This window comes from Hyperolius riggenbachi, chromosome 6 (assembly GCF_040937935.1).
Source record: "Hyperolius riggenbachi isolate aHypRig1 chromosome 6, aHypRig1.pri, whole genome shotgun sequence".
NCBI lineage: Eukaryota > Metazoa > Chordata > Amphibia > Anura > Hyperoliidae > Hyperolius > Hyperolius riggenbachi.
Window position 1 is genome coordinate 136,422,069 of NC_090651.1, and position 26,976 is coordinate 136,449,044.

At 47.8% G+C, this 26,976-nt stretch overlaps 1 long non-coding RNA gene across 3 annotated transcripts in view; it reads left to right on the forward strand.

Annotated features, from left to right (window-relative positions):
- Nucleotides 1-18,958, forward strand: part of LOC137521127 (uncharacterized) — a 56,044-nt gene extending 37,086 nt beyond the window's left edge. The window contains exons 7-8 of one of the 3 annotated variants that reach the window (XR_011022046.1): nucleotides 14,632-14,779; nucleotides 18,884-18,958. This is a non-coding gene — a long non-coding RNA (uncharacterized lncRNA). The remainder of the gene's footprint in view (nucleotides 1-14,631; nucleotides 14,780-18,883) is intronic. The other 2 variants (XR_011022048.1, XR_011022047.1) reach the window with 2 other exon arrangements.
- Nucleotides 18,959-26,976: the final 8,018 nt, after the last annotated feature.

Sequence of the window (26,976 nt, forward strand, 5' to 3'; positions counted from 1 at the left end):
TCATTTCTTCTATTAGCCGCTAGAGGGTACTCCAGGCTGTAGTTATCCCACTAATTGGACAGCCGATAAGGGGATCTTCAGGATGTAGCGGTCTCTGCTGATTGCATGGCTGCTAGGGGGTACTCCGGGCTGGAGCTGTCTTTACTGATTGGACAGCTGCTAGGAGACGCTCCGGGTTGTAGTTTCTATTGATTGGACGGCCTCTCTTCTTCACTTCGTTTCTAGAAGTTCTGCTGGTGGGTGTCAGGCCTGAGAGCTGCTGGCTATTGGGAATTTGGAGTGACAGGCTGCACGTCTGTCACCAGGAAGGATGTGTCAGGATGACGTCATGGCAGGTGTGACACGTGTGCAGCTGGGCCACTCGTGTACCGCTGAGGATGGCTCATGCAGTGACACGTGACCTCGGCCCTTCTGCTGCTATTACTGAACCATGCCAGTGCTAATTAGAGATGGGAAGTTCCGATATTTTCAATGATTCGGATGATTCGAATCGGATCATTGAAAAGATCCGGATCTTTGATCCGAATCGCGAATCATTTTTACTAGGGAAGCATTGGGGGGGGGGGGGGTGTGTGAAATGACTAGCAGGACAGGACTCTCCCTGCAGTGGACAGAGAAGGGGAGGGGGTGGACGGACAGAGAAGGGGAGGGTGGTGGACAGATAAAGAAGGGAGGAAGTGGACAAAGGGGTGAGCAGAGAGCAGAAATGTTTTTTGCACACATTACCCACATGTTGCAATCATATGCTCACAGTGAAAGAAAGCATTCCCCACCCCAATGTGTCCTGTTTTCACCTCCAACACGCATCATAAATGTAGGCAGAAGTGAAGTGCAGCAGTTTAGAGCAGAGTGCAGGAGAATCATATTGCACAGCAATCACAGTGCCTGCCCTTCTAGCCCAGCACCTGTCTGCAAAGTTACTGAGCTGTGCTTCTGAGCCAAAAGTTTCCCATGTGTTCACTATGTACAACTATGGAACAGACAGCCTAAAATCAGCAGCACATTATAGCCAGTATGTGTGCTCTACACATATCTGGCAGTGGCACCCATGTCCCCTCTCTCTCATCTACCTGTCCCTGCAAGGCTGGCTCCCTTCCAACAGAGCGATCCATCTCTGCTCTGCTTCCAGGACCTCACTGCCCGCTGAGAGGGGGGCGTGCTGCTCCTGGCTCCACCCCTTTTTTGATCCGAATCATTCATTTTGGTGATCCGGATGATTCGACTCGCAAAAGAGATTCGGATCAAAGATCCGAATCGTTCATGATCCAGACAACACTAGCGCTAATAGGAAAAGAAATCCCTAGTGCCAGCCTGTCCCTACCAGCAGCCTCTCTGCACTGCCACTTATTGCTGGGCAGAGCTGTGGACTGGAGGATGGGGATGAGGCAGTACATGCCACTGGGAAATATGACGGGGCTTGTGCTCCTCCTTTTCTGAGGCAAAGGCCGGCCCCTTGGTGATAATAAACTAAGTTTTACTCTCGGACATCCATTTACTCTGCACCCATTCTAACTCAACAGTGCCATTTATCCTACCAGCCGCTAGGGGGAGTTCCGAGCTGTAGCTGGCATTGCTGATAGGACAGCCGCTCTTGTTCCTGGATGATTGCCGGTGGGTGTGGCAGCTGAGACGGCTCCTGCGTATTGGGAATGCGGAGCGAAAGGCCGCATGCCTTTCTCTGCCGCTCGGTCTGCGGTGATGGTGCCAGAATGACGTCATGGCAGGTGTGATGCTCGTGTACAGCTGAGGATGGCTCATGCAGTGACACGTGACCTCGGCCCTTCTGCTATTGCTGCACCATGCTAGTGCTAATAGGAAAATAAATCCCTAGTGCCAGCCTTCCCCCACTCTGCACTGCCCATATTATTGCTGCACACAGCTGTGGAGGATGGGAGTGCAGTACATACAGGTGGGCAATATAACGAGGCGAGAGCGTCTCCCCTTCTGAGGGGAACATTGTGGCAAAGGCAGGTGCCCTGGTACCGTAATACTATAAACCTATTTATATTCGCGGAAATCTTTTTACATTGCATTCACTCTAAACTCTACAGTGCTATTTCTCCTACCAGCTTCTAGGGGGCGCTCCCGACTGTAGCTGGTATTACTGATTGGACAGCTGCTCTGTTCCATTTCTTGTTCCTGGATGGTTTGCCGGTAGGTGGCGTAGCTGAGAAGGCTCCTGGCTGTTGGGGATGCGAAATGCTGCACGTCTGTCTCCTCTGCTCCATCTGCAGGATGGGGGGTGCCGGTGTAATGTCAGAATGGGCAGCCCGGAAGCAGCCTTCCTCACTGAGTATGACGCATGCTCAGTGGGAAGTTAGACATTATTTAACTAAAATATCTCCGCTTCCGCACCACGTACACTCCCGAAATTTTCAGGGGAGGGAGGGGACCCCCAGATCTAGCTCTGTGCCGAATTGCAGCCCCCGAGCCCCGCTAGTTCCCACGATAGGTTTGCTGCAATCAGCTTCGGGAACTAGTGGGGCTCGGGGGCTGCAATACGGCACAGAGCTAGATCTGGGGGTCCCCTCCCTCCCCTGAAAATTTCGGGAGTGTACGTGATGCGGAAGCGGGGATATTTAGGACGTTTTACGTGGCTGCACAATTTAATGGGACGCAGGCTCCTACTGCGCATGCGGGGCTACCCAATCTGCGGGGCTGCCCATTCTGAAACTACACCGGGCTGACGCACGTGTGCAGGTGGCTGCTCGTGTACCGCTGAGGATGGCTCATGCGGATCTACATGGCAACGGCCCTACTGCTACTACTGTTCCATGCTATTGCTAATAGGAGTCTGTCACCACTAGTAGTCTCACTCAGGGCCGGGCCGAGGCATAGGCTGCAGAGGCTCCAGCCTCAGGGCGCAGTGTAGGAGGGGACGCAGAATTCATTTAGCTGTCATTCCTAATTGTGTTTGAAGCAGAAATAAATAAGAAAAGGGGATACATGGCAGTGACTGCAAGCCAGATAACTAAATATTAAGGTGTTGGGGAGGTTGTGGGCCCTGTGGCGCCTCTTAGTCTAATAGCAATCAGTGTGTGATGGCTGCGGTGGCAGGGTTGGATGGACGCACTTTGGCGTCTCAGCCTTGGGTGCTGTAGGACCTTGTCCCTGCTCTGGTCTCACTGCAATTACTGTATTATTTCTGAAGGAACAGCTACACAGAGATGAGGAATTACATCCAACTGGAAAATTTGAAGGAGCGTGCGCTGCTGTGCAGTGCATGCTTCTGTACCGTGCTCTGTATGCTGCTGTGCACTGTATGCTGATGTACTGTGCTGTGTAGCCTGTTGTGCTCTGTATGCGGCCGTGCTTTGTATGGCTGTGTATGCTGATGTACAGAACACACACACACACACACACACACACACACACACACACACACACACACACACACACACACACACACACACACACACACACACACACCCGATCACCAGATGGTCATTTGCTAACGCTCTGCACAGGTAATGTACAAGAGACACACACACAAAACTGTATTTTGACGGGAAGAGGTTGAAGGTTCAGTTCACGTTATTCTACCTGCATCTTATTTAGCTGATGTTGAATGCTTTTTTGCTACCAAGCAGAATGGGAGCATAGATTTACATTGTCACCTCTAGATACTTTTTTTTGTTTAATTTTTTCTATTTTTCTTTGGGTAGGGAGTGCTTAAAGGATACGCCCAGGCACAAAAAAAAATCCACTTACCTGTGGCTTCTTCCAGCCCCTGGCAGCCGTCCTGGGCCCTCGCCGCAGCTACAGTGGCTCCCAGTCTCCTCCGCTACAGATGCCGACCTCGCCAGTAGTTCTGCGCCTGCGCAGTTCAGACCTGATGACGTCGGCGCTACCACGTGACCCTTGCTGTGGAGCGCACAAGAATCCGGCCCGGAAAGCTGACCTGGCAAGGTCGGCTTTTGCAGCGGAGGAGACCGGGAGCCACTGGAGCTGCAGGGAAGGAACAGGACGGCTGCCAGGGGCTGGAGGAAGCCCCAGGTAAGTGGATTTTTGTGCCTGGACGTATCCTTTTAAGGCCATGTTCACAGTGGCTATTGCATTCCCTGTGACAACAGGAACACAACAGACGGGACAATGGCACTGTATGTTATGCTCACGGTGCATCCGGTACAGTGACTCATACATTCATCCTCTTTGGTGCAAATGCGGCCCATCAACACACGTTCTTCACAATAGCTGCCATGATGTCATCCTGGCACTCATCCTCCCTGCAGACGGATCAGCCCTCCCAGACTGCGGCCTTTTGCTCTGCATCCCCAATACATACAGTAGTAGCCGTCTCAGCTGCCACACCCACCAGCAAAACATCCAGCAACAAGAAGTGAACAAGTGCATCCGGTACAATGAAGCATACAGTCAATGAAAAGTATGCTTCACTTTTACTGTTAACTCACGTGTAACACACTACCAATCCGCAACCTGTTACACTGAAACTCTCCCGCCGCACTGTGAACTTCACATAGGTGGTGAATGGTGTTACAAAGCGGCTGTTAGGCCTCTTGCACAGTACATGCGATTCCTTTTTTTTTTTCTTTATACGATCCGATTTTTGATTCTGATTAATAAACTTAGCAGCGCGCAGTACTTTTTTAATCAGAATCAAAAATCGGATCATATAAAAGCAAGGCAACAGTCACTTGCCTGTGCCTGTTGAGGGCAGGGGGCTATCATGGTGATTAAGCTTTATAACTTTATTAATCTAAGTGATTCTGACTTTTTTTTTGTATATTTTTCTAGACTGGAAAAATGACTTACTTGTACAGGAGAAAAGTAAGAAGAGAAATTGTTACAGGTCTTTTTCTATTTCAAATTACAGGCTTGGATTGACTATGTTGTGAATTCTCCCTGTTCTGCACACAGTGCTGACATCACCAGTGCTGGGAAGACAAGAGGTGGTGTGTACATGGCTTACGCCCATGCCTCCCACTTTTGATAGTTGGGTTAAATGTGTCAGCACTGCTTTACCCTATAAAATACTTGTATACCTTCATAGAGGATTACAGAAAAAAATTCATCTAGACAGATGGAAAAATCGATAGTTCCCTTTCACCCTACTTGGTTATGTTCATAAACGGACCCCAAAAGGCTACACATAAAATTTTGCTGAAGATCAAGTCCTCGAACGCTACTTATTTATCATTTCTGTGCCAATTCCAATCAATGTACTTACTTCTATATATGTGTAATATTAATGCCATGATCTCATGTGTGACTTTTACTTAAAAAATTGAAATGCAGTGATCATTCTGTATGCACGTACCTTGTATATCTGTATGCCTTGTGATCTTATTATACTGTTAATAAAGCCTTGCTTTTTGTTTAAAAAAAAAAGTTACACTTGCACGCTACACGTTCTGCCGCCAGTGCAGTACGCTCTTAAGGTCCGTGCGCTAGTACAGCACCGCAACATTTGACTAGTGCAACAGCTACTATGTCACTTATCGTAGTAGTGGCTGCGCTAGTCAAGTGTCGCGGTGCTGCACTAGCGCGCCCTTAATTTATGAGCGCAGGCTACGCTGCTGGCAGTGCACTTGGTATACAAATGTAACATTTAACAACGCGATAATGAATAAAGGGGTTGATTCATTAAGCTGCGCTTTAATGATGTGTGCAGTGCGAGTTGTGTGCATGGTAGTGCTGCGTAACGAGCACTAGTAACTTGCACACGCTCTATTCACGTAACGGGTGCTCCACACATCTCATCCTGAGTCCCGTCGGGTCCAGCAGCTTTATAGGAGGTGATCCCCGCACTTTGGCGCAATAGGCTGCCTGTCAAGTGCTTACAGTGCAAGTGTGTACAAATCTGAAGGGTGGGTAGGTATACTGTGCATGTTGTGCAATGCAGCGGAAGACTAAGGGGTCATCAATCCGCCACTGTACCCTTTCACTTACATTTTCCAAGATGGCCGATCAAACTGTCATTTGGTAAAGTGGTCAAAATGCATGGCAAGTGAATTGATCAGATCTGTTTGAACAATGGATATTTGCATATTAGATCAGTGTAATTGAATTGACTGTAAACTCATAAAAAAAATTAACACATCTATGGGCAGCTTAGAATATTATTTAGTATTTATATAGCGCCGACATTTTCCGCTGAGCTGTACAACGTATTTTGTCTTGTCACTTAATTGTTCGTCAGAGGGTTTCACAAACTAATCCCTGCCATAGTCATATGCCTACTGGGCAGTTTCACCCACCAGTCAGTACAGGCAGCCGCTTGGAGCCCCGTACGGGAAAAAGGAGCGGCTGCCCACCGCTACTGCCGTGACTGCTATAGATTCACTTGTATTTTGTTTATTTACGGAGATCATCATCTCAGTGCTCAACACGTCCCCCCCCCTCTCCCTCCCCCCCCCAATATGTTCTGGTGAGTGCGAGTTGATCTGGGGTAGGGCACTTGGGGAGAGGTTTTCTTGCCTGGAGTGAAAAAAAAGGCTAGAAACAGCCCTGTATGTCTGTACGTATCGTATGGTGTAGGTATAGTAGTCTAGGGACAATTTAGGGGGAAGCCAATCAACTTATCTGTATGTTTTTAGGATGTGGGAGGAAGGAAACCCAAACAGACACAGGAAGAACATATAAACTGTGCAGAAAGTGCCCTGGCTGGGATTCTAACCAGAGATCCATTACTTCAAGCCACTGTTATTGTTGTACAGTAACATATCAGGTGTAAAATGTCTTCCTTGTCTCAGGGATAATTTTGCACACAGAGACCATGCAGGGAGGGAGTATATGCACTATACAGCACGGATGGATGCTATTGAAAAAAAGATCTAAACCTTTGTATACTCGCTAGCTTAAACTGGGGTGGCTGGTGAAGACTAGTCTACTGTGAATCTGTGTGTGTATGGGAGACCATTTCAAAAAGCTTTTTTTTACATCCAGGAAGACTAAAAATAAAGAATCCACTTACCTGGGGCTTCCTCCAGCCCCTGGCAGCCGTCCTGTGCCCTCGCCGCAGCTCCGCTCCTTGCCGGTGTCCCAGAGTCCTTTCCGGTACCAGAGGCCCACTTGCATTCCAGCATGCGACTCACTTAGTCGCGGTGACGCCATCTGGACTGTATGGCGCTGTAGCTCTGCGCATGCGCAGTACAGTCCCGTTGACGTCAGTGCGACTCAATCAGATGCCAACCTCCCGAGGTTGGCATCTGCACTGGAGGGGACTGGGAGCCACTGGAGCTGCAGCGAGGGCACAGGACAGCTGTCAGGGGCTGGAGAAAGCCCCAGGTAAGTAGATTTTTTTCTTGGACCTTACCTTTAAAGTGACCCTGAGACGAGGGGGACGTGGGGCGGACGCACACGGCCGGGCATGCACAGTACGCCAGACTGGCTGTGGAGAACAGGGCTTCTACCTGGAAATCTAGGAGGCTTTGAACTGCGGTGAAGGAGCGATCTGCGTGGAGGGGTCTGGAGGAAGCCCCAGGTATGTATAAAACTTTTCTTTCCCCTTGTCGGTTACACTTTTAAGGCTATGTTCACAGTGGTGCATTGCATTGCATTGGACAAGATGATGTCCTTACTAACATGATGCAATTACTTTTTAATGGTACGTTCATATCGGGGCATTAGAAGTGCGGTACGACAGGACTGTTGAGCATAATGCAGTGCATGTAGTGCGGTATTGCATAACCTGCGTTAACAGTTGCAGTGAAGCATACTTTGCCATAGCTCCCAACTGTCCCTCTTTCGGAGGGACAGTCCCTCTTTGGGAGCCCTGTCCCTCTGTCCCTCTTTCCCCCTCATTTGTCCCTCTTTCAGAACTTTGTCCCCCTTTCTATATAAATATATATATTTCTTTACTAAAAAATGTGTTTGATTGACTCTAAACTTTATTCCCATCCTTTAAATTGATAAATTACTCATTTTAAAATGTTACTATGAAGGAAAATCAACCAGGATAGAAAGGACCAGTGTGGTCTAAATTATAAAACAACATATTTTTCTTATGAAATCTTTATGGTATGCGTGACTGGGGGCGTGGCCAGGGGTGTGGCAGGGGCATGGCTTAAGTGTCCCTTTTTCTCATCTCAAAAAGTTGGGAGGTATGCTTTGCATGTACTGTAGGAATCACACTGGGGGCGTAATGTGTGATGTGACTCTTCCCCTCCAATGCATTTCTGTTTTTACAGGGAACGCCGTTCAACTCCTCACTGTGAACAGTTTGGATGTCTATGGAGGATTTGTCAGGTGATATACACTCACCTAAAGGATTATTAGGAACACCATACTAATTCGGTGTTTGACTCTCTTTCGCCTTCAGAACTCCCTTAATTCTATTGACTCAACAAGGTGCTGAAAACATTCTATAGTTGGCCCATATTGATAGGATAGCGTCTTGCAGTTGATGGAGATTTGTGGGATGCACATCCAGGGCACGAAGCTCCCGTTCCCTCAGATGCTCGATTGGGTTGAGATCTGGTGACTGTGGGGGCCATTTTAGTACAGTGAACTCATTATCATGTTCAAGAAACCAATTTGAAATGATTCGAGCTTTGTGACATGGTGCATTATCCTGCTGGAATTAGCCATCAGAGGATGGGTACATAGTGGTCATGAAGGGATGGACATGGTCAGAAACAATGCTCAGGTAGCCCATGGCATTTAAACAATGCCCAATTGGCACTAAGGGGCCAAAAGTGTGCCAAGAAAACATCCCCCACACCATTACACCACCACCACCAGCCTTCACAGTGGTAACAAGGCATGATGGATCCATGTTCTCATTCTGTTTACGCCAAATTCTGACTCTATCGAGACTCAGCAGACCAGGTAACATTTTTCCAGTCTTCAACTGTACAATTTTGGTGAGCTTGTGGAAATTGTAGCCTCTTTTTCCTATTTGTAGAGGAGATGAGTGGTACCCAGTGGGGTCTTCTGCTGTTGAAGCCCATCCGCCTCAAGGTTGTGCGTGTTGTGGCTTCACAAATGCTTTGCTGCATACCTCAGTTGTAACGAGTGGTTATTTCAGTCAACGTTGCTCTTCTATCAGCTTGAATCAGTCGGCCCATTCTTCTGACCACTAGCATCAACAAGGCATTTTCGCTCACAGGACTGCCGCATACTGGATGTTTTTCACTTTTCACACCATTCTTTGTAAACCCTAGAAATGGTTGTGCATGAAAATCCCAGTAACTGAGCAGATTGTGAAATACTCAGACCGGCCTGTCTGGCACCAACAACCATGCCATGCTCAAAACTGCTTAAATCCCCTTTCCCATTCTGACATTCAGTTTGAAGTTCAGGAGATTGTCTTGACCAGGAACACACCCCTAAATGCATTGAAGCAACTGCCATGTGATTGGTTGGTTAGATAATTGCATTTATGAGAATTTGAACAGGTGTTCCTAATATTCCTTTCGGTGAGTGTAAAAGCTGACAGTGTGGCATTAAAGCAAGATATTTGCATCCTTTTCTTTCCACAATGTTGCATCATATTATTTTTAGAGCCACAAATGTTGTGATAGCACAATGCAAGTGTATGAGAAAACCTAGTAATGAATGATTTTGGTGCAACGATGTTTGTATTGTACATGTTCAAGTGGCAAAAGTGTGTTGTATGTATTCAGTGCAGGATTTATTTTATGCGAGAGGCGGTTTCTTGCACGCTTGCTATAGCGGTGCAGCAAGATTTTCAATTTCAATGTAATTCGGGTGCCGGCAATAGCCAGACCCGAATTATGCATCTCTCCAAGTTGCTACGAAAGGGGAGAATAGTATTTAACGCTGCCCGGAATTTCAGCGGCAGCAGGGTTGCGGTCAGAGGCCTTTTTCTAGGGCCCCGATGCAGAATTTGGACCTGGGTGCCCCCCAACCCTACATTAAATAGCCACGTATAGGCGTCTCCACTATAGGTAGCCAGTAATAGGTACCTCAGTATAGATAGCCAGGAATAGGTGCCTCAGTATAGATAGCCAGGAATAGGTGCCTCAGTATAGGTAGCCAGGAATAGGTGCCTCAGTATAGGTAGCCAGGAATAGGTGCCTCAGTATAGGTAGCCAGGAATAGGTGCCTCAGTATAGGTAGCCAGGAATAGGTGCCTCAGTATAGGTAGCCAGGAATAGGTGCCTCAGTATAGGTAGCCAGGAATAGGTGCCTCAGTATAGGTAGCCAGGAATAGGTGCCTCAGTATAGGTAGCCAGGAATAGGTGCCTCAGTATAGGTAGCCAGGAATAGGTGCCTCAGTAAAGGTAGCCAGGAATAGGTGCCTCAGTATAGGTAGCCAGGAATAGATGCCTCAGTATAGGTAGCCAGGAATAGGTGCCCCCATTATAAGTAGCCAGGTATAGGTGCTTCCAGTATAGGCAACCTGGGAATAGGTGCTCCCAGTATAGGCAGCCAGGAATAGATGATTACAGTATAGATAGCAAGAAATAGGTGCATCAGTGTAGGTAGCCACAGGAATAGGTGCCCTAGTATAGGTAGTCAGGATTAGGTGCACCCAGGGCGAGGGTGTAAAAATTGCGCCCCCCCCCCCCCCCTGCAGAGCCAGGTATAGGTGCCCGCAGTATAGGTTAGCCAGGTCTAGTTGCACTCAGTATAGGTCCCCCCAGTATAGGTAGCCAGGAATAGGTACCCCAGTATAAGTAGCCAGCTATAGGTTCCCCCCCCCCCAGTATAGGTAGCCAGGCATAGGTGAGCCAGTATAGGTTAGCTAGGTAGGTGCCTCCAGTATAGGTAGCCAGTATAGTTGCCCCCAGTATAGGTTAGATAGGCAGGCACCCCCGGGAAAAGTTAGGTAGGTGCCCCCAGTACAGGTTAGCTAGGTGGGTGCCTCCAATATAGGTAGCCAGTATAGTTGCTACCTGTATAGGCTAGCTAGGTAGGTTGGTGCCCCCAATACAGGTTAAATAGCTAGCCGCCCCCCCAGTATAGGTTATATAAGTAGCTGCCCCCCAGTATAGGTTGGATTACTTCATCCTATTAATTACTGAATCTGAGAGAGCCTAAGCGCTTTGAGTCCTATGGGAGAAAAGCGCTATAGAAATGGTATTGTATTGTATTGTATATAGATAGGTAGCTGCCCCCCAGTATAGGTTAGATAGGTAGCTGCCCCCAGTATAGGTTAGATAGGTAGCTGCCCCCAGTATAGGTGAGGTAGGTAGGTGCCCTCCCCCCCATAATGGAGGGGGGAGCCGCGGGGAGGGCAGCCCGACCTCTCCCAGGGCCGTCCTCCATGCTCCCCCCTCGCACTGCAGAGTGAGCGCACAGGGAAGCGCTGTATACAGCTACTCACCTCCGTCCCAGGTTCCAATCGAAGCTCACTCGCCGCTGGTCTCCTCTCTGCGTAGCTGGTATACACACGCAGTGTGTGTATAAGAGTCTATGCAGAGAGGAGACCAGCGGCTGGTGAGCGGCGATTGGAACCTGGGACGGAGGTGAGTAGCTGTATACTGCACTTCCCTGCGCTCTTACTCTGCAGTGTGAGGGGGGAGCATGGAGGGCAGGGAGAGGAAGGGAGGGAGAGGTCGGGCTGCCCTACCAGCGGCTGCGGCTCCCCCCTCCATTACAGTGCCCCCCTCCCAATAGTGCTCAGGGAGGCCGCACGGCCCTAGAAACGGGCCTGGCCTCAGTATAGACTGCCAGTGATAGGTGCCTCAGTATAGGTAGCCAGACGGAGGGGGGATGCAGCAGCACGCACACAAGCAGTGGCTGAGGAGTCATCAAATACTACCTTTGCCGGGAAACACCCACTGCATCTAATTATTTCTTCCCGTTCCTGCATTCCATCTCACAGTAACCACACACACGCACACACACACACACACACACACGGGCAGGGCTATGTGCCAGAACCCAGGTAGTATGGGGCTCTGCTGAATCCTATTATAGAGACTACTTTCCAGCGCATTCATGCTGGCAATGACAGGCTTGGCCAACAGGGTAGAGTGTTGGCTTCCTGGCCAAGTCCTTTGTTTTGTTCCCAAAGGCAGATAACATTTTAACTGTATATATCAAAAAAATCCCGCTACACCAGAAGTAGGGTGAAAAAATGGAAAATCTTTTATTCTTGATCCAACATCAGTGTTGTAATAAAAAGCTCATGCGTATCGGAGCATAGAATGGCTCCTTAATCATAGCTTGCAAGAGCATGTGTTACACAGATTAAATAGTGTAAGGCCACACCCGAGGGGGTGTACACATTGGCCTTAAAGATACATGCATAGTGTTTTAAAAATGGTATAGACCATCTAGGACCACCACAGCCCCGCCTTTATCTGCATTGCGAATTACTATCGCTTTGTTATTTTGGAGGGACTGTAGTGCTTCCCGTTCCTGCCGTGTCAAATCTGAGGCTGCTCTACCAACCTTTTTTATCCGCATGAGATCTTTTTCCACCAAATCTTGGAAAGTATCTACCGCTGGGGTACGAGCCTGGAAGGGATAGAAGTGGGGATTGGAGGTGGCCACAGGGCCCGGAGCTGCCCCGGGGGCTGGGCCATCACTCAGGCTGGACAACCGTTCCAACATGAGGATGGAGGAGGCCTCCTGGAATGGAGGGATCCGCCCAGCCCCCGAGGCAGAAGACACGGGGCCCCGGGGCCACCCCACCCCCAGCCTCCAACTCCTCCGTTTCCAGAAAATGTTTCCTAACCATCAAATTCCTCACAAATTTATTTACATCTAGCATAGTGCTAAAAACATCAAAGTGATATGACGGTGCATAGAATGGACCCCTAGAAAGTAGGGAAATTTGGGCCCTAGAGAGATCGACACCAGATAAATTGATGACCTCATACAATAGACTACTAAAACGAGAAGCTTATTGGATATGGAAATTAGGGACTCGTGCCCCCTTGGGGCTCAATTCGAGACTGGACCTCAATACCTTTTATGATAAGTAGTCTGTATCCCAGCGTGTTTCTTTCTCCCCATGTTCCTTTCCCCTCTCCTCCTCCTCTCCATTTCTAGCTCCACAGGTATGTGCTGGTCATCTGACCTAAAGGGCTTCTTTAAAACGTATGCTGTCTGTTTCCGCATTAATAATGATGTATGGGTAGTCTGCAAACTGATGCTATGTTTTTTCTGTGTTTTTAACTAATTAATTATTTAGTGATTCTATGTATTTGTATTGGTCTATACCATTTTTAAAACACTATGGGCTTGATTCACAAAGCGGTGCTAACTGTTAGCACGCCTGTGAAAACCCCCTTAGCACGTCTAAACAAGCTTTTCGCGCATAAAATTTTATGCGCGTAAAACTTTATGCGCGTACTGCACAGAGCGCAGGGCGCTCCGCGCGAAGTGCCCATTAAAGCCTATGGGACTTAGCGCGCGTAAAACTTTGCGCGCGATCTGATTGAGAAATCCGGTGCTAACCTACTTAGCACCCTGGTTAGCACGTCTAAAGCCCTATGTATGCATCTTTAAGGCCAATGTGTACACCCCCTCGGGTGTGGCCTTACACTATTTAATCTGTGTAACACATGCTCTTGCAACCTATGATTAAGGAGCCATTCTATGCTCCGATACACGTAAGCTTTTTATTACAACACTGATGTTGGATCAATAATAAAAGATTTTCCATTTTTACACCCTACTTCTGGTGTAGCGGGATTTTTTTATATATATGGACTTCTGGCACTCTGACTCCCATGCTCCCAGTTAAGTATACACGTGTGTGTAGCAGTCTCTCCTTTTCTTGAGTTTCAACATTTTATCTGCTTCCGGACCGGCAATCTCTTGCCCGTTTAGGACCAGAGACTGTTTGGTCCGAAAATGGAACTCAACTTCACACCGCATGTTGTGACTGTGAGGCTTTGCAGTTTCTATTTTAGATGTGAACAAACGCCAGCATTTTGCTATTTTTTTTTTTTTTTGGTGCGCGCTTTTCCTTTTCCGCCTCCTGGCGCTCGGGTGGGCGCTGTGGTTTTTATAAAGCGCTTTTTTTTTAAAGCGCTTTTGCTGAGCGATTCTGCTTTTTCACTTTATCGCACAAGTCAGGAAGTGAACTCTTTGACCCAGAAAAGAATAAATACAATGTATTTATTCTTAAAAGCACGAACACAATCGGTGGTCAAATCGATTTGTGAGCATTATGCGTTTTTTCCCTATATCTTCCATTGTAGCAAAATCGCTCAAAAAATGGTACATGCAGCGCTTTGCTGAGCGGAAAGCAGACAAAACACTCTGATATGAACTATCCCATAAGAATTCATTGCACAAGCGTTTTTAGGGTGATTTTCAAATTCGCCGGCGCTTGAAAAATGAGCAAAAACGCTTTAGGTGTGAATGAGCCCTGAAGGTTCAATTTCCATGTTTGTGTGTTAAAAGGATCTTATTTGTGTTGTGTTAATTGTGTTAATCTTATGATTATGCCACATTCTTTGAGAAAGGGTGACCCTGCGTGGCCCCAGAAACAATTGTCGGATTATTATGTGGAATAGTGCAAAATAAATGTGCGTTGCATCCTAACTAGACTATCTGGTGTGCTGATGTACCGGACCATTTTGAAATCTTTGTGACTGTTACTTGGAATACCAGTGATTTGTAGTGTAGCCAGATGCTTCTCTGAATGGATTGCAGCAGACATAACTATGTCTTGGTCCTGATGGACCATCATTGTCACGGAGTGCTAAAGGCCAGCCAATGTTTGTTTGTTCTGATATGCAGAATGCTCCTGATGGAGGAAGTGCATGGCCTGGAACAGCACATGCCCAGTGACCTGCAACCCAGGTGGATCACAAACTTCACAGAAGTACAGCGGATCAGACCAGAAGGACATTGAGAGCTGACAAACAGGAGCTGGAGGTAGCCCCAGGTAATTAGAAATCTTATTTTACCCCTCAGGTTTACTTCAATACTTTAAAGGGAACCCGAGATGTGAGGGATATAGAAGCAGCCATATTTATTTCCTTTTAAACAGTGCCAGTTGCCTGAGGCTAGTTTCACAGAGGAACGTTGTTTTTCTGCGTTTATATAGTCATATAATGCAAGATACCGCACTGCATTTTCACAGTGCGCCGTTAAAGTTGTTGCATTATGGTAATGTGCTGCTGCAGTACGGGACTTCTTAACACTGACTTTAACAGATACAGGGAAGCATACAGTATTTTTCAGACTATAAGATCCACTTTTTCTCCCCTAAAAGTGTGTGTGGGGGGGGAGCCCCTGCGTCTTATAGTCTGTATGTAGTCAGGCAGGTGTCCCCCACAGGCAGGTGCAGGACAGTGCGGAAGCCCTCACCTATTCCAGCTGCGGGCTCAAAGTCCTGCATCCTGCTTCTGTGCATCCAGCATGACATGGATGGCTCACGCTCTCACCATGTGGCTCCTGTAGTGGCTCAACTCACCAACTCTACCTGTTGGGCTGCCTCTCACCCGCTTGCTCTATTCGGGACGCCCACGTGGAGCGGCTCTGCTCCACCGCTGTCACTCCTCTGCATCCGCGCACCAATCGTCCTAATGGGCGGTTCCTGCAGAAACTCCAACAGCGGCTCCACCATTATTACTCCTGAACCGCGCGCCGATCATCTTGCTTAGCTGCTTCTCAACCGCTCACTCTGTCCATGTGGCTCCTGCAGTCTCGGCTCTACCGCAGTTCACCACCGTAGGTGAGACACCTGGACCGATGTCCCCGGCAAGTATTCTGTATTACATGTTGGAAGACAGTTCATGTTGTTAGAAAAAAGTAGGTTGTGGGGACTGTGTAGCTTAGTGTAGGTTATGTGGACAGTGCAGCTTAGTGTAGGTTGTGGGGACAGTTCAGCTTAGTGTAGGTTGTGGGGACAGTGCAGCTTTAGTGTAGGTTGTGGGGACAGTGTAGCTTAGTGTAGGTTATGTGGACAGTGCAGCTTGGTGTAGGTTGTGGGGACAGTTCAGCTTAGTGTAGGTTGTGGGGACAGTGCAGCTTTAGTGTAGGTTGTGGGGACAGTGTAGCTTAGTGTAGGTTATGGGGACAGTGCAGCTTAGTGTAGGTTGTGGGGTCAGTGTAGGTTACTGTAGGTTGTGGGGACAGTGCAGCTTAGTGTAGGTTGTGGGGTCAGTGTAGGTTACTGTAGGTTGTGGGGACAGTGCAGCTTAGTGTAGGTTGTGGGGACAGTGCAGCTTAGTGTAGGTTGTGGGGACAGTGCAGCTTAGTGTAGGTTGTGGGGACAGTGCAGCTTAGTGTAGGTTGTGGGGACAGTGCAGCTTTGTTGTGGTGACAGTGTAGGTTACTGTAGGTTGTGGGGACAGAGCAGCTTAGTGTATGTTATAGGGACAGTGCAGCTTAGTGTAGGCTGTAGGGACAGTGCAGCTTAGTGTAGGCTGTAGGGACAGTGCAGCTTAGTGTAGGATGTAGGGACAGTGCAGCTTAGTGTAGGTTGTGGGGACAGTGCAGCTTATTGTAGGTTGTGGGAACATTGCAGTTTAGTGTAGGTTGTGGGGACAGTGCTGCTTAGTGTAGGTTGTGGGGACAGTGCAGCTTAGTGTAGGGACAGTGCAGCTTAGTGTAGGTTGTAGGGACAGTGCAGCTTAGTGTAGGTTGTGGGGTTAGTGTAGGTTACGGTAGGTTGTGGGGACAGTGCAGCTTAGTGTAGGTTGTGGGGACAGTGCAGCTTAGTGTAGGTTGTGGGGACAGTGCAGCTTAGTGTAGGTTGTGGGGGCAGTGCAGCTTAGTTTAGGTTGTGGGGACAGTGCAGCTTAGTGTAGGTTGTGGGGACAGTGCAGCTTAGTGTAGGTTGTAGGGACAGTGCAGCTTAGTGTAGGTTGTAGGGACAGTGCAGCTTAGTGTAGGTTGTGGGGACTGCAGCTTAGTGTAGGTTGTGGGGACAGTGCAGCTTAGTGTAGGTTGTGGGGACAGTGCAGCTTTGTTGTGGTGACAGTGTAGGTTACTGTAGGTTGTGGGGACAGAGCAGCTTAGTGTAGGTTGTGTAGTGTAGCTAGTGGGCAGCTGGGGTTAGTTTAGCTGGGCAGTGCTGGACAGCTTTGGGGGGAAAGGCACCAGGTTTAATTTTTTTCCCCCTTGATTTTTGACTTCTGAAACTAAATGCGTCTTCTAGTCCAAATAATACGGTACTTTTCTTAGCATGTATGCTGTATTGTATGAGACGGCAACGCAGCGTTAAGGTGTGATGTTAAAACTTTAACCCCTTATCACAACACAACGTCCCATTGTGAACCTAGCCTCACAGTCCTGCTGATTTTCCTGGTCACTATGGTCTAAATCACACCCCTGAAACAAGCATGCAGCTAATATTGTCAGATTTGTCAGACACCTGATCTGCATGCTTCTTCGGGGTCTATGGCTTAAAGTACTAGAGGCAGAGGGTCAGCAGAGCAGTCAGGCAATGTGCATTATTTAAAAGGAAATATGTCAGCCTCCATATCCCTCTCACCTCGGGTTCTCTTTAAGTTCTACAGCAATTTAATACCACAGTACTCTTCTATGGTTGGGTCAGAATTGCCATCCTTTGCTCCCTATGCCTGCCAGTGAGTCTTGGGCACCCATTAGGCCCTGTTCACACTGCACACGTTGACGTCCGGATTTCGGCAACGCGTGCAGGAGGCAGACATGCACTACATCAGAAAGTGCATAGACTGCACTGTGTGATGTTCACACTGCATGCGTTCCAGACCAGTGCGGTCCGCAAACGCATGCTGCAAGCATTTTTTCCCAAAACGTGCGGCTGACATAAGCCACACAATACATGCAAATGGCGTGCATCCGTATGCATTGCGTTCCGAACGCACGGCCATCCGCATTTAATGATGTGAACAGGGCCTTACCCTGCAGCCACTTTACTGGCACTTCCTCTTCTTTTTTTGGATCACTTTTGGTAGGTACTGTCTACTATGTACCTGTAACTGTCCACCAGACCTGCCATTTTGGTCACCCAGGCATCTTGTCATCACAATTCAACCCACTTCTTTATACTTTGGATCTGTAGTTGACTATTCACTTGGTGCCAGTATATCCTACCCTTTGACCAGTGCATAATTGGTGTTCTTTAGTTGTATTGGTTGTCGTTTTAACCTTGTAACTGATTTGCGTTAATTGAATAATATATTACTTGGATGTTCTGATTTGAGTGATTAGGCACTTACCGGTAGATTGGTTTCCTAATCAGTTCAACTTTGCTTAAAGAAAACCTAAACACAAAAATAAAACAGCAATTTAACTTTTCCCTGTAGTCTTTCTGTGCCCTTGCCTCATTCTGTGACCTTTGGTCAGCTACAGTGCCCTTCTGTCAGCTGTATGTACCTGATGTGCTCTCATGCACGTAAACATTACTACTGCGCAGGCGATCAGGAGGCGTGCGGGCCCGGGGCTGTGCATGTGCAGTAGCCTCGCGACTGCCCAGCTTCCAGAGGAGCTCTGCGGCTGACTTGGAGGTTCACGTAATAAAAGCAAGGGCACAGAGCTGCAAAGGGCTGGAAGCAGCCACAGGTAATTAAAAGTTTTTTTTCTTTTAGCTTTGTGTATTCGGGGGGGGGGGGGGGGGGGTTCATATGGGACACCTCGTTCCAACCCTGTCACCCCCGCTTATATTGCTGCCTCGGAAGGCTTTGAAAGTACTTGTGTCCCGACTGCTTTCTGAAGGCGGGTGGCTTTGTACAGTGCATATGCAAGTGTGCGCGCTGGCGCATGCGCAGTGTGGAGCCGCCCTTTTTCAGGTAACATGAAGTGCTTCCGAAGGCTACAAAGGGCTCATGTACATGTATTCGACCATTCAGGTATTGGGAAACATTTGGACCAATACCCTGCACTTACTGCATCAAATGTATGCTTTTTCATGTGCTCTAATGAGAACCTGTCTATAGATTTGCTTTCCAGGCATAATATATTCAAGTTTGCAGTGACAGTCACATTTACTGTTAGAAGACGTTATGTATTGTTATATTAAACTGGAAATTCACTTTCAAATCTTTTCATTTTCTTTTAGGTAGAATGCAGACTGAGCAAGAATCATTCTGGATGAGGATGAGAAGATAGCATGGATCCGGAACTCAAAGGTAACCAGTGAACTCCCCATCTGTCCACTACTGCAAGCTGTCCACCCTTGATGGAGGTGTGTCGCCCCTATATTCTGATCTACAGAGAGCGACTTCATAATCTGAGTGTTTTGTTTTATAAACATCTGTCTACTAGAGACAGTTTACATAAAAGAGAATCTGTCATTTAAAAAACAGATACTTACATTGGAAACAGGAAGTCACTGGATCCTAATGAGGCTTCCCCATCCTACTTTATGCTGGGTACACACGATGCAATTTCTCGCTCTATCCACGGGATCGATTATTTCTGACATGTTTAATCGGGTTTTGATTGATACAGCCGTTGTTTTTGCACACTTAACATGCAAAATCGGTGGCTGTATCGATCGAAACCCAATCGAACATGTCAGAAATAATCGATCCTGCGGATCGAGCGGGAAATCGCATCATGTGTACCCAGCATAACAGAGGCGATCCAGCACTGGCACCCCTGAACTAACCAAAACAATGACGATTGCCTTTAGTGGCTTTCCGCTCAGGCAGCTTTCAGAGAGGCCGAGCAGTAAACTGCTAGTGTGCCTGTACGCAGCAGCAACAAGTGGGCTTTCATGGGTCCCAGCTCTGGGTTGCCTCTGCTGAGGAGGACAATGTATGCCTCTTTTGGATCCAGAGGCTTCCCCCACAAGGGGTAAGTACCTCCCAGGGGCACTTTTATTCCCTTCAGGTTTCCCATCTGGTTCACTTAAACCACTTCAGGACCACAGGCTTTACCCCCTTTAAAGGGAATCTAAACTAAAAGGATGTGGATTTTCCCTTTTAAAAGTATACCAGTTGCCTGACTCTCCTGCTGATCCTGTGTTTCTAATACATTTAGCCACAGTCCCTCAACAAGCATGCAGATCAAGTGCTCTGACTGAAGTCAGACTGGATTAGCTGCATGCTTGTTTTAGGTGTGTGATTCAGCCACTAATACGGCTAAAGAGATCAGCAGACTGCCAAGAAACTGGTATTGTTTGAAAGGAAACACTCATATCCCTCTCAGTTAAGGTTCCCTTTAAAGACCAGGCCATTTTTTGTAAAATAGGCCACTGCAGCTTTAAGGCCAAGCTGCAGGGCCGCACATCACAGCACACAAGTGATTAACCCCCCCCCCCCCCCTTTTCTCCCCACCAACAGAGCTCTCTGTTGGTGGAGTCTGAGCGCTCCCCCAATGGTTTTTTTTTGTAATAAATATTTTTGTGATTATTTTTTAAATAAATATTTCCCTTTTATTTATATATTTTTTTGTAAGCCCTCCCTCCCTCCTCCAGCCAATCACTGTAATCGGCTGTCATAGGCTCCGCCTACCAAGCGGAGATGCGCACGCGATCTCCTGCAAAATGAAGCCCCAGGACTTTACGCCGATCGGCGTTAGGCGGTTCTCGGGCTGCGGCCAAGCCTGTCGGCGTGACACGGTCGGCAAGCAGTTAAAATCTACATGCAGGTGGTAGATGTTAATCAGCACAGTAGCGTACTGGTTGGCAATCTCGCCTTGCATTGCTGGGTCCCCGGTTCTAATCCCAGCCAGGGCATTATCTGCACAGAGTTTGTATGTTCTCCCTGCATCTGAGTAGGTTTCCTCCGGGCACTCCAGTTTCCTCTCACATCCAAAAACATACAGATAAGTTAATTAGCTTCCCCCTGAATTGGCCCTAAACTACAATACATACACTACACAATACATACATGGACATATGACTATGACTATGGTAGGGATTAGATTGTGAGCCCCTGTGAGGGACAGTTAAGTGACAATATACTCTGTACAGTGCTGCAGAAGATGTCTGGTGCTATATAAATAGTAAATGGTAATCATTTAAGGCAATTGTTTGTAAAGATTTAAGTGAAAATCTAGCATCAGTACAGGTGTCCCATGCTATTTAATAGCCTGCTGTGCTTCATCACTAAACAGCTGCCTCAGGCTTCCTCCAGCCCCATGAGATGTGTGGGCTCCCTTCATAAACTCACTTTACATGTGCCACAGACTTATGAATTCTAAACAAGATGTATTGTTATTATTATCGATAACTATTGCACCAGCATATTTCATGGCACTGTACAAGGTATAAACAATACAGTTAACAATACCAGATAATGGTGGATTGATTACCTGTGATGTGATACAATGAACAAATGAAGTACAGATTCTTACACAGGGGTGGGAGGTATGCACACACATTACACAGCATTGTGAGGCAAGAGAGAGAGATAGCCCTGGCCAAAAGGGCTTGGGGCCCTTTCCACTTCACATGTTGCTATGTGGAAACCGCACTGCAACGTAAAGAAACCAATTCACGTCAATGGAGTAGTTTCCATTAACGCGAATTGACCTACGTGATCCAGCGCGATGAAATGCTGGGGAATTTATGGATAGTGTGCTGCAGTTTTACGCAGCACGCATCCAATTCCCCATAGCCGCTGCCAGGAAGCCGCATGACACTGCATCCAGTTGTACGGACGACAACCGGAAGTACCTGCGGGGGATGCAAGGCGATCGCTTTGCATCCACATCGATAGTGGAAATAAGCCCTTATAGTCTAAAGGATTAAGGGATTGTGTCTTTCAAATTTCCGATATAGTCAGTGAGGCACATATTATCTAGCACAGCAGTGTATATAAATATTGCTGTTCCAGTGACCTTCATTCTGTGAAGAATGATATTGGCATTCTGCTAGTGAGATTTTATAGTAAAGGTGGCCATACATTGGTCGATATGGCCAGCAGATAAAACCTTCTCTGATCAGAGATAGGCTCTATCTGTTCGATTGCTTGCACACAGATTTTTTTATCTATTTCAGCATGAAATCTTTGAATATCTGTGCTTGCTGGGTCCCAGTGTCCACCCTGCAGTTCTCACCTCTCCGCCGTGTGGTCTCAGTCTTTGCTTCTTCCCGGTGGCTGCTCAGTCTTCTTCACTTATGTTTCCCTGGGCGCATGTGGGATATAATGCAGAGGACAGACGCTAGAGCAGGGGTGGGCAAACTTTTTAAGGATCGGGCCACATTCCTCTCGACTGTAGCTTGCTCGCTCTCTCCTCCTTCAAACTGAAGAATGGCAGGAAAGGATTGGGTATAACTCGCAGTATCACACTCTCCAGTGGTGATCTCCATGGCAACAGCGGCGTCATGTGACACACTATGTAATGACAGTTCGCATGATACCACCGTTACCATGGAGATCTCCCCTTGGGAGTGTGATAGCGTGAGTTGGATTTCTTGTACGTGCTCTGCACGGTTGGAGGGAGAAAGGGAGAGGAACAGAATCTGGCCCTCTTTTAACAGGATGGCTCCATAGCGCCTGCAAGCTGTATCCGGCCCGCAGGCCGTAGTTTGCCTATGGCTGCATTAGGGGCACTATGACCACTACAGGCCCCTGGTGTCTATCCACTGCATTATGCCACACAGGCACCTGGGGATACTGAAGTGAAGATGACGCTGGGGAGAAGCATAGACTGGGCTGTGCGGTGGACAGGTAAAAGTACGCTCGTCAGTCGCCAACTAAAACGCCGCTAGCAACGCGCTCCCTGTCTGCTAACCTACATTTTTCACCTAGATTGATTGACCCAATTGAGCGATTTTGGTCGAAATTCGCTTAATGGGTTGGTTGATCGGGCCGTATATCAATGAGAGGAATCAATGAGTGTATGGCCTGCTTAAAGGATACCGAGTGTATGGCCTGTTAAAAGGATAGCTTAGCGCAAAAAAAAAATGTCTTATCTTCTTCTTCCATATCTTCTTATTCCATATCTTCTTCTTCCATATCATCTTCTTTTTCTTCTTCCATATCATCTTCTTCTTCTTCTTCTTCTTCATCTTCATCTTCTTCTTCTATATCTTCTTCTTCTTCTTCTTCTTCTTCTTCTTCTTCTTCTTCTTCTTCTTCTTCTTCTTCTTCTATATCTTCTTCTTCTTCTATATCTTCTTCTTCTTCTATATCTTCTTCTTCTTCTATATCTTCTTCTATATCTTCTTCTTCTTCTATATCTTCTTCTATATCTTCTTCTTCTTCTATATCTTCTTCTTCTTCTATATCTTCTTCTTCTTCTATATCTTCTTCTTCTATTTCTTCTTCTTCTTCATCTTCATCTTCTTCTTCCATATCATCTTCTTCTATTTCTTCTTCTTCTTCATCTTCATCTTCTTCTTCCATATCATCTTCTTCTTCTTCCATATCATCTTCTTCTTCTTCTTCTTCTTCATCTTCTTCTTCATCTTCATCTTCTTCTTCTTCTTCTATATCTTCTTCTTCTTCTTCTATATCTTCTTCTTCTTCTTCTATATCTTCTTCTTCTTCTTCCATATCATCTTCTTCTTCTTCTTCCATATCATCATCTTCTTCTTCTTCTTCTATATCTTCTTCTTCTTCTTCCATATCATCTTCTTCTTCTTCTTCCATATCATCATCTTCTTCTTCTTCTTCCATATCTTCTTCTTCTTCTTCCATATCTTCTTCTTCTTCTTCTTCCATGTCTTATTCTTCTTCTTCCATGTCTTCTTCTTCTTCTTCCATGTCTTCTTCTTCTTCTTCCATGTCTTCTTCTTCCATGTCTTCTTCTTCTTCCATGTCTTCTTCTTGTTCTTCCATGTCTTCTTCTTCTTCTTCCATGTCTTCTTCTTCCATATCTTCTTCTTCCATATCTTCTTCTTCTTCTTCTTCTATAGCTTCTTCTTCTATATCTTCTTCTTCTTCTTCCATATCTTCTTCTTCTTCTTCTTCCATATCTTCTTCCATATCCTGTTCGTCTTCTTCTTCCATATCTTCTTCCATATCCTGTTCGTCTTCTTCTTCTATATCTTCTTGTTCTTGTTATTGTTCTTGTTCTTCTTCTTGTTCTTCTTGTTCTTCTTGTTCTTCTTCTTGTTCTTCTTCTTGTTCTTCTTGTTCTTCTTGTTCTTCTTCTTGTTCTTCTTGTTGTTGTTGTTCTTGTTCTTCTTCTTGTTCTTGTTCTTCTTGTTGTTCTTCTTATTCTTCTTCTAGTTCTTTTTCTAGTTCTTCTTCTTCTCTATCATTATATTATGTGTCTTAGTTTTCCTTTCTTTTGTAATATTTTTTTTACTTCATTTGTGGAAATATGTTATTTTAATAACACCATAGTTATATATTTGTGTTGATGGCATAATAGGTAGGTAGTGGCACATTGCAAGCCACAGCGCCTTTTTCTGTGTACCCTGGTGGTGGTAAAACACAGACATCAGCAGGAGGAGGAAGTAGTTGTAGGCTTGCAGCTATTGTAGTGTGGTAATAGCTGCCGGTAGGAGAGTGGGTGGGCAGGTGGCAGCAGAAAATAGTTCTTCTTCTGTTCTCCCTGGCAGTGGTAGCAGCACACAGACAGCAGAAGCTCAATGCAGCTACAGGAGGAGGAGTAGTGTGTGTCAGGCAGTGTGATCTGTGATGTGACTGACATAATAGGCCCTGGTTCCTAGCGGTGGTTCCAGGGCCGTAAATACACAGCATGAGGTTCCAGACAGCGGTCGTGAAGCCCACATTGTGTCCAATACACAATTGGGACAGCACAGTTTTCAACCCGGACACCTCTAAATTAATTACAAATTTTTTTATTTTGTTTTTCAAAATAAATAATGCAGGGCAGGCAGCTATTTTTGAGCATAATAGCTGGTGGCGCATGGGCAGCAGCACCTTGTAATGTGTTCCCTGGCAGTGGAGACACAGACAGCAGGAGGAAATACAGCAGCAGGCAGCGTGAGGAGGTAGAGTGTGTGGCAGACTGGCAGCAGGCAGGAGGGCAGGCAGTGAGACATAATAGGCCCTGGTTCCTAGCGGTGGTTCCAGGGCCGTAAATACACAGCATGAGGTTCCAGACAGCGGTCGTGAAGCCCACATTGTGTCCAATACACAATTGGGACAGCACAGTTTTCAACCCGGACACCTCTAAATTAATTACAATTTTTTTTTTTCAAAATAAATAATGCAGGGCAGGCAGCTATTTTTGAGCATAATAGCTGGTGGCGCATGGGCAGCAGTACCTTGTAATGTGTTCCCTGGCAGTGGAGACACAGACAGCAGGAAGAAATACAGCAGCAGCAGGTGTAATGTGTGTGTGCCATGTCACCCTCTCGCCCACAACACGGGCCAGGAATTTGCCTTCCACCCAAGCCTGGTTCATTTTGAGAAACATCAGTCTATCCACAGACTTGTGAGACAGACGAGATCGCTTCTCAGTGACGACTCCACCGGCTGCACTGAAGCAACGCTCTGACATTATGCTGGAAGGGGGGCAGGAGAGCACTTCCAGGGCGTACTGCGCAAGCTCACTCCAGATCGGCAGGTGCTTGACCCAATACTCCATGGGATCAACAGGGGCCACGCTGTCAAGCCCGCTGAAGGACCCCATGTAGTCAGCCACCATGCGGGTCAAGCGCTGCCTGTGACTGGAGAAGGATGCTGCTGCAGGCACCTCCTCTCTAGTCCTTGGCAGCTCTACACTCATGTAGAGCTCTTGGGTCAGAGACAGCAGGTCTGTGGTGCGCATGCGCTTGCTGCTGGTGGATGCAGGCACCTGCTGCTGCCTCTGTGCTGGCTGGACTGTGGGGGTGGATGTCTGAGGGAAGGCTTCCTCCAAGCGCTCAACAAGGGACAGCTGCAAATCCCTCATTTGTTGCGCACAGTCTCTTCCTGCAGGCAGGAACTGGCTGAGCTTCCCCTTCAGACGTGGGTCCAGCATCATGCAGATCCAGATGTCCTCCCTCTGCTTCATCTGGATCACCCTTGGGTCCTTGCGCAGGCACCTCAGCATGTGCGCTTCCATTGGGAAGAGTCTGGCCATGTCTGCTGGCACATCATCGGCAGCCCCAGAGCCGACAGTGCTGTCCTCTTCCTCTGCCTCCTCCACCTCATCCTCTCTCCACCCCCGCACCACTCCAGCTGTGCTCTGCTGCTCCCCCTCATCAGCAGCAAGGTCAGGGACCTCCACCAACTCCAAGCCCTCCTCCTCAGAGGTGGCCTGTGAAGCTTCCTGCAGCTCCTGCTGGTCCAAGGCTGCCGCTCCCTCTTCCAGCAGTGCATACAGGGCCCTGTCCAGCACACACTCGCACACCATTGCATGGTCCCTGCTTACCATGTTGGTGGCCTGCAGGAAGGGTGCCAGGACTGAGCACACCTGCTGCATGTGCCCCCAGTCCTCCGTGGAGATGATGGACGGGAGGTTGGTGGCGGCACGCCCAGTTGCAATGATGGAGGCAACTGTTGCTCGTGCAAGGTACTGGTTGACAGCCTGCCTCTGTTCAACCAGACGGTCCAACACCGCCAGGGTGGAGTTCCAGCAAGTTGGAACATCGATCATGAGCCGGTGCTGTGGCAGGTGCAGCTCCTTCTGCACCTCTTCCAGGCTCGCTATGGCTGCAGGCGAGAGCCGGAAATGACGCACAACCTTCCTTGCCGCCTCAAGGAGTCGGTCCATCCCCTGGTAGGTCCGCACGAACTTTTGGACTACCAGGTTCAGGACGTGTGTCAGGCAGGGGATGTGGGTCAGGTCTCCCCTGCTGATTGCAGCAACCAGGTTTGCCCCATTGTCGGACACCACCTCTCCGACTGAGGCCTCTGGGGGTCAGCCAGTTCCTCTCCTGCTCTCGGAGTTTGGCCAGGACATGGTTCGCCGTCAGTTTGGTCTTCCCCAGGCTGACCAATTCCAGCAGCGCTTGGCAGTGGCGGGGCTTCACGCTGCTGCTGAGGCGGGGGGTTTGGGCTGGTGTGCCGGAGGATGACAGCGGATCAGAGGAACCTGCTGCAATTCTGCTGACCCTGCATGGTGGCACCACCCACTGCGTTGCTGCTGCTCTGACAGTGCCCGATGCTGCTCCCCCATCCTCACCCCCTTCCACCAAGCTGACCCAATGCGCGGTGAAGGACAGATAGCGGCCTGTCCCAAACCGGCTGCTCCACGAGTCCATGGTGACGTGGACCCGTTGACCCACCGCATGCTCCAGCCCTCTCCCGACATTGGCCATCACAGAGCGGTGAAGTGCAGGGATGGCCATGCATGCGA